Here is a 15037-nt window from a genome sequence, read left to right as displayed (position 1 = left end):
ATGGCGCAACGATTCGCCGATCTGCGGTGATTTTCGTAGAGTTGCCTTAAAACGTTTATAATCATTTAGATCAAGTTATCCCTGGCAAAAAGAGGAAGATATTAGCCACTCGCTGAACATTCGTTTTTTGCGGATGTAATTGCACAACCAAAATATAAATCCTATTTGCAACATTATATCGTTTTGAAAGCGTGATGATAAAAAATAAAAATATTCTCGAATCGTGATTAACTTGGCAACTATAATTATGGTTTAATCACAGTTTTATTGAATGTGATTAATTTTGGAACTTTTTTCGAATAGTAATTTCCAATCTCTTTTATGAATATTCTTTACTTATCGTTAAATTTTTATATTCACATTTATCCATCGCAAATCAATTTAGACTGCTTTACTGAAATAAAATTTTAATGCCAAGCTTAATTAGAAAAGTATGTATTAAAACAATTAATAAAATATTTAAAAAAATTGTTTAATGTGAATTCTATTAGAAAAGAACAGATCATAAATCAATCAATGAATTCATTACCCGAAGGCATGTGGACATTCTATATTATATTTCTAATTTATTTTACTTTTTTCCCCCTTTTTTATCGCTCACTAATGTTTCTAGAAAAGATTACGAAGGGCGCAAGATGAAAAATAGATTGTAGAGGATAAAATCTAGTTCGCTTTCGGCATATGAAGCATTCTTGAGATTAGGATGCGGTAAGACAGCCCACCGGATAATCATGGTCGAGGCTGGATGTCGCGCCCGGTGTGGCGTGGTGTAGTGGTCGTCGTCGGGTTAGTCCCCGACGACCGCGCGATGCGCGTTATATGGAGGTTTAGGCCAGCGAACCGAGCTAACTGTAATCAGAGTTGCGGCGTTGTACAAGCGCGTTTCAGTCGCGTCGGACAGGACGGGAGGAATCCTTGGCGCTGCTGGATCGACCTGGAACGTCTCTCCACCTACCCTACCTACCTACCTACCTACCTATCTACCTACCCACCTATCTACCTACCTACCGGCCAACGTTCGGGAGATCGTTGCGTGTCCCCGGATGCACGTGCTCGGGGTCACGGCTGTTCCCGGCCGATACTCGTCCTGGATGGTCCTTAATCCTCTTAAGTGCCGTGTGGCGCGACTAAATATCAATCACAGTTTATATCAACCCCGGTCGGCGTCCTGGTTCCCTCCGGGAACCCGGAGGGGATTTCGACGTCCTCCGGGATGCGAGGGGGGACAGCAACGTGGACGATCGATCGCGCGAAGAACTTGATCGGTAGTCCTTCGGGCAGTTGCGCAGCTGCTAATGCGACGATGTGCTTTTGTTTTAGCCAAAAACAAACGATAAAATTTCATTATTAAAGTTTAATAAAAATTGAAAAGTTAAAAGAACCATATAAATTATATATCTCATTCGTGTAAGAAAATGTTCTGTCAAAAGGATATTTCAAAGTTATTATACAAAAACTTGTCACGAAAACCGTGCATGGAAAATGTAAGATGTAATATTTATACAATTCCACGTTTCACTGTTTACTCTTTGGGCTTTATATATTTTATATAGTTTTATAATGCTTCCTTTAGAAAATGGAAGAGATTTTCAAACTTTCAGGCCTGCCTTTCTTAGAATGCTTCCATCATTTATGAACTCTTTGTTAAAGTAAACTCCGACGTCTTTGATGGCCATATTCCGCGATAATATATTCCATTATGACGCTCATTCGTTAAGGATGATTCATGACTTGCACGCGCGATCGATCGCGCGTTGTTTGCCGAGAGAAAAAGGAACACAGGTATAACGGCCTGTATTTATAGGACGATGCGATCAGTAGTCGCGCTATCGCGTAGATCCATTTAAATACATTTAGGAGATTGCAAAAATGGGCTATTGCAACATCGATGAGTAGTAAGTACTTATATTTATAGAGCACAAGCAGGGGATAGCATCGTCGTCGCGTGGATCGCATTTGGGGGGCGGGGAAGGGGGGTACATTTAGAAGATTGCAGAAATGAAGTTTCGCGCGCGAGTCGACCGACGTATAATTACGCGTTCAATTACACGCGCACGGCGATAAATACAGGCAACGTGGCTATACATAAAAGAGTTTGCGAACTTAAGCTCGATTAATCGAAGGGCTGCTCGGGGCAATAACACGCTAAGCCACATTTCACCGGCCGGGGCGGACTTCTGGCTTCGGCCGCAGAAACCAGAGAAGAGCAAAGTCCTTTTTTTTTTTAATGGCGAAATTAATTTTTGTCGCCGTAGAAAAAAAATTCCAAATTTTATATATTTGGGAGATTTATATTTACATTGACGTCTCTCACGCTTATCTCGCTGCCTCTCACGACGACGTGTAGTATCTACATCGCGATTATCGATCTTCCCGGATCGATTGGCGGCGGAGGAATCTTCCCTCGCGGCGACAGGTGCCTCTCCCACGGGAAAGCTCCCGTTTTCCCCCTAACGCCATTAGAGAGGGGCTTGGCGAAAATAGCGGCAGCGCGGCGCGAATAACGTACTCGCACTCGTACTCTGCCGCTATTCGCGAATACTGGCCCGGAATAATTCCGGGGTCGCGCGAGGACTCTTTCGTCGAGCGTGGAATATTTAATGGGCGATGACGAGCGCCGTAAATAATTGATCGCATTAAGATTGCATCGGGTCTATAGTTGAGAGCCGCGACACGTGACGCATTCTATCTGTGTGTGTATGTGTATATGTATCTGTGCGTGAGCGATTGCATGCGCATTATGCGCACATGTATACATGTTTATGTACAAGCGCGCGCGCGCGCGTGTCCGATTATCAAAGAAAAAGAAGATAAAGCGAATCGAGGGATAAAGCGTTGCGGGTTACGATCGGGAATAAGCGCTCGCGATCGAGCTTTCGAGCTTTCTGGAGGCGGGCGGCGCGTTTCGCCCCCGAGACGCGGGGATGACAGCCGTTGAATAATACAGCGGACTCGCGTCGAGGTTAGATATTCTTACGATCACCGTGAACCCTTCCCTTCCGCCGATACACGGCTAAATCGTCAATTATTCAGACCACGGCTTGAGCATTTTCCCCATTTCCGATCACATACAAGTATATGAAGTGTACGTCCCGGCTGGACATTGTTAACGGCATACGTAACTGCTTTCGTTTTCGAGTTCCCTACAAGAAGGATACCTCTCTCTTCCCTCGAAGGGATTTCAGCAATAATGTCGAGCCATTTGGAGCGAGTTTCACAGCTGCGAGCAGCTGAATATCGTGATAAATCCTTGATGAGATTTAACGTGTTCCTCCGCAGCTTTCGAATCTATTTCTTGACGTATTATCTTATAAACTTTCGATCATCAATTTTTTATGATTATAAGTGTGTAAGGATATTACATATCGAGATGCGATGTATGTTCGAGTCAGCAGATAAATACGAGTTAAAAATCCATCATAGAATTCCTCATTTTATTTCTAGAATTTATCTTTAAATTTCTTTTCAAATTAATCTATGTATTCTACAGTTCTGTAAATTATTTTCTACAGAGATAATCTCCTTTTACAACTCATATATCTTTCGACCATTCTAATATTTATTTTTTCAAACGTTGTCATGACTGTGTTTAAAGTCTCTTGTATATATAGAAATTATATCTAAAAATCATCGCATGTCGACCGAAGAAAAGATCTCGAATTATACAAATGAACAAAAAAATAAATTTCTTCGAAAATTATATCGAGGCAAAAACATCTTCGAAATTCAACCGTAATAACAAAATCTATTCTGAAAATCTTTCGTATTTCTGTACCACAATATTTTCGTTATAAATTTACTAATCTGGAACAACACTCTCGCTATGTTCGGAGTCTTTCGCTCATAGTTGGAACAATCGAATTGGTTCCAATTGCTTTAGTCTCGATTTCGTGACGTCGTATCTTTGCGTTTTTGCCCTCCGCGTATCTTTTCTTCGGTCCTCTAGCTCTTCTCTTCTCATCTTCTTCCTCTTCGTTTGTTCTTCTGGGAGCGGGTTAACGAGATCGGGGGACATTTTAAAAGGACAGAGCACCGCGTTACCTGGAAAGGTACCCCCTTTAATTATTCAAGCGCAATTAACACGTCAATAGGTTCGTTGCACCTGGTTGCCGTCTTCTGCCAAATATGTACGTACGTTCGCGAGATGGTGCGGCCTTGTGCTTCCGCTTTCTCTCACAAACGTTTCTCTGTATTCATTTATAAGCTGTTTTTTTTTCCATTTTCTTTTAACATCTCTTTCTCACGGATAAAGAAAGCGATCGTTCTCTCTCTCTTTCCTCGTTTCGCTTTACTTTGTTCATCTCATTTTTATTTTATTTTACTCTCTTACTTCAAGCGTCTAGTATGAAATCTTTAGTCGTGTTGCCTACGGATTATGTTATTTTATGCTGGGTCAATGCTTTCTTTCTCAAATGGTATGTTTGTACTTTGTAAGACGGTTGAAGATTTTAAGCAGTCCTCTGCGAATAGTATATAAATATATACCTTTATCTCTTTTTCTTCTTCTCACTTTGATTTTTTTATTGAAGTCAGGAATATGATACATCCTATATTCCATTTAAAAACATCATACAATTTTTTTATACATAATTTTCGTACAATGTTAATGTACTGCTTATTTCTTATCTTTGCTTTTTTATTTTTTTTCATCTATTATTCGCGAATATTTAATTTTAGAATATAAAATCGGATTTTATCCTATTGTAACTTTCTCTCTAAGAAAAGCAGAGCCGAGTCATCGCGGGTCATAACGCTAACCGGTCAACAACATCAATTTAATAAGCTACTCGAATATTGATGATTAATTATTTTCATGCAGTATCGAGACGCGTTCCGCGACTCATTTGTCGATTATATACTCCGAATTATCGCTCCCGAGTTAATTATAATCCGCGGATCCGCGCTCGCACGGTTTAAACGCATTTTGTGGCAAACATAGATCGCTTACATCATTAACATTCTAGGTGTCGTTATGCGTTCTACTTATAGAATTCTCCTCGCCGAGTTCACCGTGACGTTTTACGCGGAAGCGCATAGACACGTTAAGTATTAACGTATTAAGCTTCTCAAGTATTGATGACCGATTGTTTCCTCGGATCTCCAGCTGCTTCTTGCTAGACGCCCTTAACTAGCTTTTCGTTTAATGCATCGCTAGCTCAGAACTTATTCGGGGATCCGGACTAAATTACTCCGCAGTTAAACGGAATCACAATTAAATTCCTAGTACTTTGTGAGACAGTGAGAATATTCAGGAAAATGCTGTTGCAGCAGCAGCAATCGGATACATGATGCAACAACGGCGTAAGAAGATCTTTCCTTACGGCGAGCGAGGACGGTGGACGCTTATATGCGCCATAAAACGGTGCATCGAATTTTCATTTTCGTTCCTTTCGTCTTTCAGATATTTATGGAGATTTGTTCCCGTAGAATCGTCCGTGAATAATTTCTTTCACGGATACTTTCTTCCTAAATGGGCGAAAGGGCGAGACGAGTCTCGGCAAAGCCGGCGTTTGATGCTGGTTGAGAAAGTCCTGCTTTATTGCTCGCGCGACGGTCACGCGTTCGCATAAATAATGTAGGAAAGGGGTTGCGGATTAAACTCGTATGAACACGCCGAGTTTTCATCGTGCTTCAATCGTCCTGTGCGCACAAGTTCTGGCTCCGATAATAATTTAATTCTTTTTTTCGCAGCGGAGAGCGACGAGACGAAAGGGTTGCGAAAAGTGGTATGTCGCGGATAGTTTTAACAACTTAGAGGCTCGTTTGAATATTCCAGTACGTGGAGAACGTAATGTCTTTACGAAGATATAGACAAAATGTTTATTTGCGATCGATGTATCTCGAGCGAACGATCTATCGAAATATATAATAATTTTTATAAGCATATATATTTTTTGTGTATATATGTATGTGCGTGTAAACGCGTCGTTGAAATTTAATTAAATCTATGATTTTTTCCGCATGGATGAAAAAGTAAGATTGCTTTCGTAATCTCGATATTGAACTTCAAATCTTATTTCGCGAAACTTAAATTTCTTATACATCGAAGTCTGATTTTGTATATGATATTATTGTTTTAATCTTTAAAAAAGCTTAGTGCTTTCGCGATTGAATTTTTGCACTTTCGCTTTGTGGTTTTCAATACCTTGGTATTTTCGATGATCTTGATTTTTCAATCTTCCGAGAGTTGAATAATGACGAAACGTCCCACAATCGATCGGAACAAGAAATTTCACATGTAGGCAACTAATTTCTTGGTCCAGGGATGGGATTGGAAAGGATCCATTTGGAGGCGCCATAAAGATGGCACTCGCTATCGACAACCTTGTCTTGCGGCTCTATAGGTACTACACACAGGTCTATGTATACAGATACATATAGTATGTATAGGGTGGCGCCAAACACGAGAGAGAGAGAGAGAGAGAAAGAGAGACAGAGAGGAAGAGGAAGAGAGAGTTAGGGAGAGAGAAAGAGAGAACGTGGTGGAGGCGAGAGGACGGGAGGGATGAAATGCGGGGTCGCAAGTCGGTATTGTCGTCGGTTACAAATCAAATACCCGATATCATTGTTCGCTACAAACCAACCCATCCACTCGCCTTTCCTCCCCTCCCTCTTCCCTTCCCGCCTCCTCTTCGCCGCATCGCGTCCCCTTCTGCAACGTTAACCACGTGCACAACGTGCACGCTCCGCAGCGACTACGACTAATAACTATTGCCAGCGTGTGCAGTCGTGTGCGTGAATGTTGCACGAGCACAATGCCCACGACGACGACGACGACGACGACGACGACGACGACGACGATGTCGTCGGCGACAACGTGTGTAAGTGGTGAAAACATTTCTGCTACTCGGTATGAAGTTCTGTCATCGCGCACAGCTGAAACGCGCTGTACTCACTCACGTGAACCCGGTGGACAACCCTTTTAACCCTTTAGTCTCTTCTTTTAACACTCTGTTGCAAAGTACAGTTTATACCAGGATGTCCCGAAATTGCACAATAACTTTTCATCACTACAGATCGTAAATGCCGACTTCAGAAGGATGATTACAGATTACATTTCGAGATATAGAGATCATTTTCAAGTCATTAAAAAACTAAAGAATTTATAAATAGATGAGAAAATAGAGAATAAGATATATAAATAAAATTTATAAAAGTGATACAAATAATTTTTTCATTATTTTGAGAGGCAATGTTTTCTTTGCCAACTTCCACATATTATTTCACATCTGTGTTTACGCGAGATGCGCTTTCCCTCTCACAAATCTCGCGAAGATAGACGTGAGATCCTGTACGCGCGATTACGTTTGTACGAATGTTTTCATCACTCAGCCGTAAAATCGGATTGGTCGTACGAGGGGACGAGATCCTAGGCCTTTATTTTCGTTGTTTTCGATGTCGGATTCGCCGCCACGGATTGAAACGGATGCGCGTAATATCGATACATCTCCGAGGGAACATATTCTTGAGGAGATCCCCCGATTGCACCGCCTTCTCCGGTAGCGTGGGAATGTGACCATTCAAATTATATAGTTACATCGAACGCGATTCCCGACTAGCAAAACACAGGTTATTCTAGAAATGTTGCGTACTTGCTCTCAACTATATATATGATTCCTCTTTACGTACGTTTATCTGCGCTTCTTAGATGCCTCGTCGTTCCACGAACCTTCAAAGAGACTTTATCTCTTTGTACAACTAAATTTATCACAACTGGATTTTTTGATATTTTTTTGTATTATTATATTATTTGATTTCATTATACTGAAACTATAAAAGCGACAAATTATTCTCCGACTTATTCTCCTCAGACAAGTGTTAACTAAACGCAGACAAACTCGATAGACAACGCGTAAGCATTTCGACACGTGATAGCTTTAATCGCTGTAAGCGGAGGGGATTACGTGGAGAATACCGTCGGCATTCAGAAGATATCCGAATGCTTCCTTGGAAACAAGAGGCTGTGTGCAAGAGGAAACGCGAGTGCAGCATCGCGCGAGTATCGCGAGGCGTCGCGATACCACGCTCGGGCGTGATACTCGTCGTAACACGGCCACGGTAATTAATCAGCGGGTTAATTACGGCTCAGTCGACGAGTCTATTCCTGCATCGGCGAGGACTCGAAATATTCACGCGGATGGCTTTCCTAGTCGCGTTAGGCAAGTTACCGGCGGGAGGGGGTGAGGAGAGGGTGCGAGGACAGGGGATGAGAAACACGAGAGAGGAGAGACACGACCAGAAGCGCTGGATGGACGAGGGGATGCGAACGACGGGCTGCCAGAGAGCGGGCCAGGGGAGGGCAGAGACTCGGCTAGGCACCACCACCCCGGAGCGAGCGATTAATGATTCAGAGGCAGAATTTCGCGATGCTGAAATATTAAGCGTATAACCCTCTCGTTCTCCGCTATCCCTCCTTCACTCGTGCGCGCTTTCTCTTTCTCTCCAGCACCCTTACCTCTTCTCTATCTTCCCCTTCTGCAGCCGCTATCATCCCTTTCTCTTCGTCACCCTCTCGAAGCTTCCTTCGCATCCTCTCGTTCTTTCGCGCAGCGTGTAGGATACTTCACTATCCCCCTCATCGTCCTCTCTATTTCTCTCTTTCTCTCACAGTCTCGCGTCTGCCGCGCGATATACGCATGGTCCTTTTAGGTTGCACAAGCATACACGTGCGTACTGGGTGCTCTAAAAACAACGACACGTTCTGGAGGTCAAAGCGCAGAGTCGCAATCATTTCGAGATGCATTGAAAAATTTTTAAGTTATTTTAACGAATTAAATTCCATGTACATAATCGCGATTGAAAAGAAGCATTTTATCAACGTCTGAGAAGATTAAAAAGAAAATAAAAAAAATATATATATATATATATCAAAAATATTCCAAGGATAAAACATAAAAAATTATGTGACCGTCGGTCTTGTATTAAATATTCACAAGTCGGTTCCAGATGATTTACACATTGATCTACATTGTTATTAAAATATGTATACATGAGGTATACGCTTTGTAAACACATTCTGTAAACACGGTCATAGGTTAATCCCACATATTTATCGTAATCATTGGCGCATCAATGCTTCAAATTAGTACTTTCGAGACAATTTTCAAACATTACGTCTATTATTCTCCTCTTGCTTTTCTATTTCTTTCGTACGTGCTTTATAGCAGCGCATAAATATATAGATCTACACATAGAGAACATTTAGATCAAAATAAAGTGTCGTGTGTTTTACTTAGTAGCTCGTTACTAAAGCGTGAGCGACAAGGAAATTGTAGGCGAAATATTCGAAAACTGTCTGGCAAGTGCAATTAATTTCTAACATTAATTTGCATGATATGATTCTACATATCACAAACTGATTAAATCGTATCTGTCTCAAATCAAATATAAATAAAAATTAATAATCTCGCGAAATCTCGTTCCCCTCAATTAATTCCAAGTATATTCAACTTCGACAGAACGTTAATTTAAGACTCACGTACATCAAAATATTTAACGAGAAGATCATTAAGGAAAATTAAGAACGCCAGCCTCTCTTTTCTCGAAGAAACATAGACTTTGCATAATGTAAGGAGATCGCTCTGGGACACCCTGTATACAATCCGCTGTTCGTACACGCGTTCGCTCGCTCGCGCACGCTTAGCCACGCGGCGGCAGCATCATCAATATTTCTCTTTGCTCATTGTTCTTGTACAATGCGAACGCAAGGCCGCTGCCGTCTCTATAATGCCGGGGGAGTGCTGGCGTCGCCGGAGCAGGTAGCGATTACCGTGGAAATGGCTAATTTTAAGCCACCTCTCTCGCGGGAGAGACACGCGTGGCGCAAGACGGAACGATCGATCGATCGTTCGCCGTACCGCGAAATAAAGATCTGATCTGAAACTTCCTAAATACTCTAGAAGAACTAACCCCGAGACCTTCTGGTAGGCCTCTTGTACAATGGATAACGAATATGTGGTAACATGGAAGTAGGGATCTCGATTAACAAGAATTGTGATTTATTTGACAGAACGAAAAGTATTCATCAGAGGCAATTTTTTATAAAGATTATATCCCTTCAAGAATATGGGTTTTTCAAATTAATGGGAAGAAGAAAATACTTGGTTAAAAAGACTAGGTAGGAGAGTAAGCATAAGTGATTTTCTCACAGGAGATGCATATTTTCCTTGGCAAAGTTTATAATATAAAAGTATGGTTTCAAGGAGAGAAACGGCGCATGCATATAGGATCTTTATAATTTTATATAACTTCAGTTGTTACTTTTATTTTATAAATGGAATTATTTATTCCTGTAATATTATTATTATTGTATTTATCTTGTATCATTCATTTCATATTATTATACGAGAAAGGCCCTTTTCACATCTTGCATTTCCATATTGTACTATAATTTCAAGTTTATTCCGTCAAATTTCGCGAGTTTTGAAATTAACGAGAATCGCCATCGAAACTTCGCTTCAAAGATATTGCGCGAATATCGAGAAGTAAAAGCCAGCCGTTTGAAATGCGTTACGAGATCGTGGACGGCCTTTTACGGAAGAAAAGATTTTTCCATCGCGTTTTGTCAGGTCGCGGCGCACTGTTACGGGTATGGAAATAGTGACAGATACAGAAAATCCGAGCGCGTTGATACTTGGCGCTTTTATTCTATCGCGCGCCACGCGTTCGTACGTTCATTTTTTTCATCTCGTATTTTTTCATAACTTGCTCCCGAGAGTGTATTGTCGGGACGAGAAAGTAATGTCCGACCCCCTTTCGAATCGTTCCCCCTTATCGCGTTCAATACTAGAGATCACGATCGAGAAATCTCAGTTTCGAGATTGTCGTGGTTAATGCAAGATCGCGATCGTCACGATTGTTAGCGAAAAAATTTAGATTTCTTTAAACAAAGATCTCTTCTCGCGACTCTTCGGCTGGGTCGAAATTTTTCCGCGCCAACGCCACGACGGATGGCGTTAGTATACTGTTTGCAGTTAAACAATATTACGTAGTAAAATTTATGGCCCACCACCTGCTCGGCCTCGCGCCCTCTTACAATGCGTTCGCTCGCCCTACGCAAGGGTGAAAGTATCAACGATATGAGAAATACGGGCGTTATGACCAGTGCCACCCCCGCTGCTGTTTGCCGTTCCCGGTTTGCGATGATCCACGGCTTAGCGGATACTGCGTTCTGAATGTTGTTTTTTTTTTTTTCGTTTGCAAAGTACCGAGAATGGATCTGGATTCGCGAAGGAAAATTCGTAGAATCAATGCCGTGTTAATTTTTCGAAATAAGAAGGAACGCCCTTCGCGAAATTAAACAGAAAAATCTTGCGAAATTGTAAAGAAAAAAAGAGGCTGTATAGTTGGCGAGGAACATCGATATTTTGTAAATATTATGCCGACATAAACCATGTTACGGTAACATCAAGTTTGATATTACATATTTGCTGTTCGAGTAACAGCAACTAAAGTTGTTGCGACGGTAAATGTAAGTCGTACGTATTCGCGCTTTTACAGCGAATGTACGCTTGCATTTTTGTTGCGGGAGATATAGCGTCATTCTCTGCTGTTCTTGCAACTAACAAGTTTCTCTGTGTTTGCGCAAGAAAAACTCTAATATAGAATTCGATATTATCACAATAATATTCCTCTTCCGCGACGCGACGCAGCAAGTTCTTTACAAAATCTTATATGCAATAAAAAAGAAATACGATTAAATTTATCTTTATTCTCCAACAAATAAATTATATTTCGCGTTTCTTTATTTCCACGATTAAATGTTATTCTTGATCAAATTTATTATGAATAAAGGATAAGTTATATTCGCATTTCTTATAATTCTAAACATTTTTACAATAATGTACTTGCAAATTGGAGACGCAAATAATGTGCAAAAATGTATAGACAGTCACAAAACGATTGACATTTCCGCGAATGCGCGATGTAATGATAATCACATGCTGAAAGACCGAAGGAATAGATCGCGGCACAGGACTTGCGGAAAAAATAACGCACGCGGCTGGCCGCCTCGCGTTTTTATGCGTTCTGCGGTCCGTAAAGGACGGGCGATATTCCTTCATCAGAAAGCCCGCGGGCGTCGTTATTCGTCCGCATATATCCGACTCATTCGCCGTTCGGCATCGCTACCGCGTTACCCCCCGTTTTTTATGCTTCTAATATCGCGCATACGGCTTTACGCACGGCGAGGGAGACGCGGGGAGACGGAAGCCCAGGGTATCGGGGCAGTCGATTTCGAGCGGGGACCGAAATCGTGTTAGAGACTACTCTACATTCTTTACGATGAATCCGCAGTACGCCGATAAATCTGTATATCGAAAAAAAATGAACGAATTCCGAAGATATATCCTTCTAGCGAGACCTATTCGTTTTTTACGTTGCTATAATTTTAGCATTATTACTGACATAATTATTAATTCACGTATTAAAAGAGGAGAACTTTTTCTACCGTAAATTTTTGAAATATAAAATGCTCTATCGCGCTGATTGAATATTATATTACCGCCTATCTGCTTCGTAGTTCCTGCGTTTCTTGCTGCATTTTAAATCCTGAAGACGTTGACAATAAGCTTAAAGGGAAATTTCGCGGATGCATCTGCCGACGCATTCGTTAGGAATGAATTCTTAGACGACTGGCCAGTCACCCCACCTGACGCTCGCTATTACCAAAATTCGAGCTAATAGCCAGTTAGGGGAGTCCGGCGGGTGACTCGCAAGGGTCGGACGCGGGACCGTTTCTCTTTGTAGCCTTAATTCGATTAAAACCGCCATCTTTCCTGGCCGGCACCGTCGACGTCGCGCTCCATAACTCCGTTATCGAGGCACGACTGCCCAAATTTGATCGTCAATATCGTCTTGTCGGTACTCGGGAGACAGCAGACGGTGAAACCGCGTCGACGTTGAATAATCGTCTGCTCTTTGCATCCCCAATTACTCCGCCACGTGCCACCGCGGGAAAAGAAAGGGTGGATCTTTTGGGGTGCGGCTCGCGCACACACACATACACGCGCAAGATTGTCGTTAATGTGATGAACAATAACCTGGACTATTCTCGCGTGAATAGAGCAATGCCAGAACAAATAGCCACCCACTTCGCGATTTAGATTTTTAATTTTATTTAGAGCGATATACATTCGAATAGATAGGAAGATGGATGTGTGAGATAGTCGATTAAGACTGCTACTATATTCTTGCTTAAAGAAGTTATTACTTTGGCAAATATTTTAGCGCGCAGCTTCTATTACAGTCATCTATCTCTACAACTATGATCGTCTATTCTGGAGCTATCCCGGAACTTTGTACATCGAAAAGACGCTATTCTTTCTTACTTTCAAAGTAGTTTTAGTTTAGAGACAGAAAACATATTTTCTCTCTTGAATTATTTTGATACCGGATATCCATTATTAAAGTACCTATATCAAAAAAGAAAGTGCGCTCGCACATCTCTATCTTTCCTCTTAGTTATTACTTCTGCTACATTATAATTTCTATCTTATTAAATTAGAGATTTCAAAATCGAGTTGTAGACAACTACCAACCTTATATTTCCTGGGCTTTTGAGAAATATATGTTCTAGATTCGGTATAAAATATCATTCATTCATCAACTTACGATGTCTATTTATTACTGCCGTAACTTTCCAAGAAGAATGCAGCAAGTAATCGGGCTGTGCAATGCGGTGTACACCAGACTCATTTGGAAGATACGGTTAGAGCGCCGCACGTTTCTAGTCGTTCATCTCGTCGCTATCAGGACAATCGTTATTGTGCGCAGGTGCAATAAGATCCTTATACTTAATGCGCGAGACTCGAGAGCTTTCTCGGAAATTCAAAAACACCCTCCGCGTTTGTAGAAGTCTCTCTTGACGTCGCTGCCGCCGCCAGCATTCGTTGAACTCACTTACAACTCCTGTAAAAGAACAAATCTTGATTATTTTTTTCAACATTCGCGAATTGAATTCCATGTGCTGATGCATCTCTACGCATCTTTGTGAAGAAATCGAGTTGAACCGATTCTCTCGAAATCGTTCTTCGTGATTACAATTTCAACTTTAAATGCGTGTGCACGTCAATTTTTTTACAGATTCTAAATGAAACATTACAGTTTTTAACAATGGCACATGGACAACTATTTGAAACAATATACTCTGAAATTTCAGATGTATTCGCGCCTCTCGTAAACGTCTTAGATCATCGGTGTCTTCATCGAATGCGCTCTCAAAAATTGTTTTCACGTTACCCACTCGTTTAAATCTCATCGTTCATACGAAGTATAGGTGAAACCTACTTTCGCAGGAGTAAATCTCGCGATTCTTTCCTAGAAGGCATTGATTCCTATGCCGCGATACCTGCAGAAAGAAAGAAAGCAGCGTCCCCGTCATCATCCTCGTCGTCCTCGTCCTCGTCCTCGTCCTCGTCCTCGTCCTCGTCGTCGTCGCCGTCGCCGTCGGTGCCGCCGCGGCCGTCGTGCTCTCCACCACCGCTCGGTGATACTAGTAACGACAGAACAACCACCACTACCACCTCCGCCATCAGCAAAGCGCGGCCTCCTCTCATCATCATCAGCGGATCGCCGTTTCGGGAGGCCGATCGGTGGGCCTCGCCGGGGCCGATGCCGCGCGAGAGAGAATTCTCTCCTTCTCGGAACGGCGTACAAAGCGAGACGCGCGGCCTCGCGGAAGGCCGCGGGAGTGAGAGAGGAAGTATGAGGCGGTCTCCGGGGGCGGCGCGTTTGATCGGAAGGCAAGCCACGCTATTGGCCGGCATTGCCTCGGTGCGAGGGGAACGTGAGGACGCGTGAGGTACGGTGGCGGGCGCCTCCACCCGCGCGGCGCGCAACATTGCCATCTCCTTGCCGCGATACGCGTCTCTCTCTCCTGCCGTTTGCCGCTGTAGCCGCCGTCGCTCCGCACCACGTCCTCACGCGAGCGCGCGCGATATCGGCCGTACCGCTGCCGCCACCGCCACCGCCGTCGCCGTCGCCGTCGCCGCTCCCGCTGCCGCTCCGCACCGCGCATGGTGCCACCACTGCCGCTCGA

General features: G+C 42.6%; 1 protein-coding gene and 1 long non-coding RNA gene across 6 annotated transcripts in view; one reads left to right on the top strand and one right to left on the bottom strand.

The window, feature by feature from the left end:
• LOC145934165 (protein bric-a-brac 1) overlaps positions 1 to 15037 on the top strand; it is a 355572-nt gene that overhangs the window by 69980 nt on the left and 270555 nt on the right. The window lies entirely within an intron of this gene.
• On the bottom strand, positions 962 to 14499 carry LOC145934172 (uncharacterized). 4 transcript variants are annotated; one of them, XR_014425003.1, is made up of 4 exons: positions 14287 to 14499; positions 13612 to 13908; positions 8456 to 8682; positions 962 to 1308 (listed from the first exon to the last, which is right to left on the bottom strand). It is a non-coding gene; the product is annotated as an uncharacterized LOC145934172 (long non-coding RNA). The 4 variants fall into 4 exon arrangements; XR_014425001.1 differs by lacking the exon at positions 962 to 1308 and adding an exon at positions 5970 to 8369; XR_014425004.1 differs by lacking the exon at positions 962 to 1308 and adding an exon at positions 5970 to 7770.

Source organism: Prenolepis imparis, unplaced genomic scaffold (assembly GCF_030444845.1).
Source record: "Prenolepis imparis isolate NDT839.2.m4 unplaced genomic scaffold, iyPreImpa1.0 SCAF_3, whole genome shotgun sequence".
In the NCBI taxonomy this organism is placed as follows: domain Eukaryota; kingdom Metazoa; phylum Arthropoda; class Insecta; order Hymenoptera; family Formicidae; genus Prenolepis; species Prenolepis imparis.
This window is presented reverse-complemented; position numbering and strand designations above follow the sequence as displayed.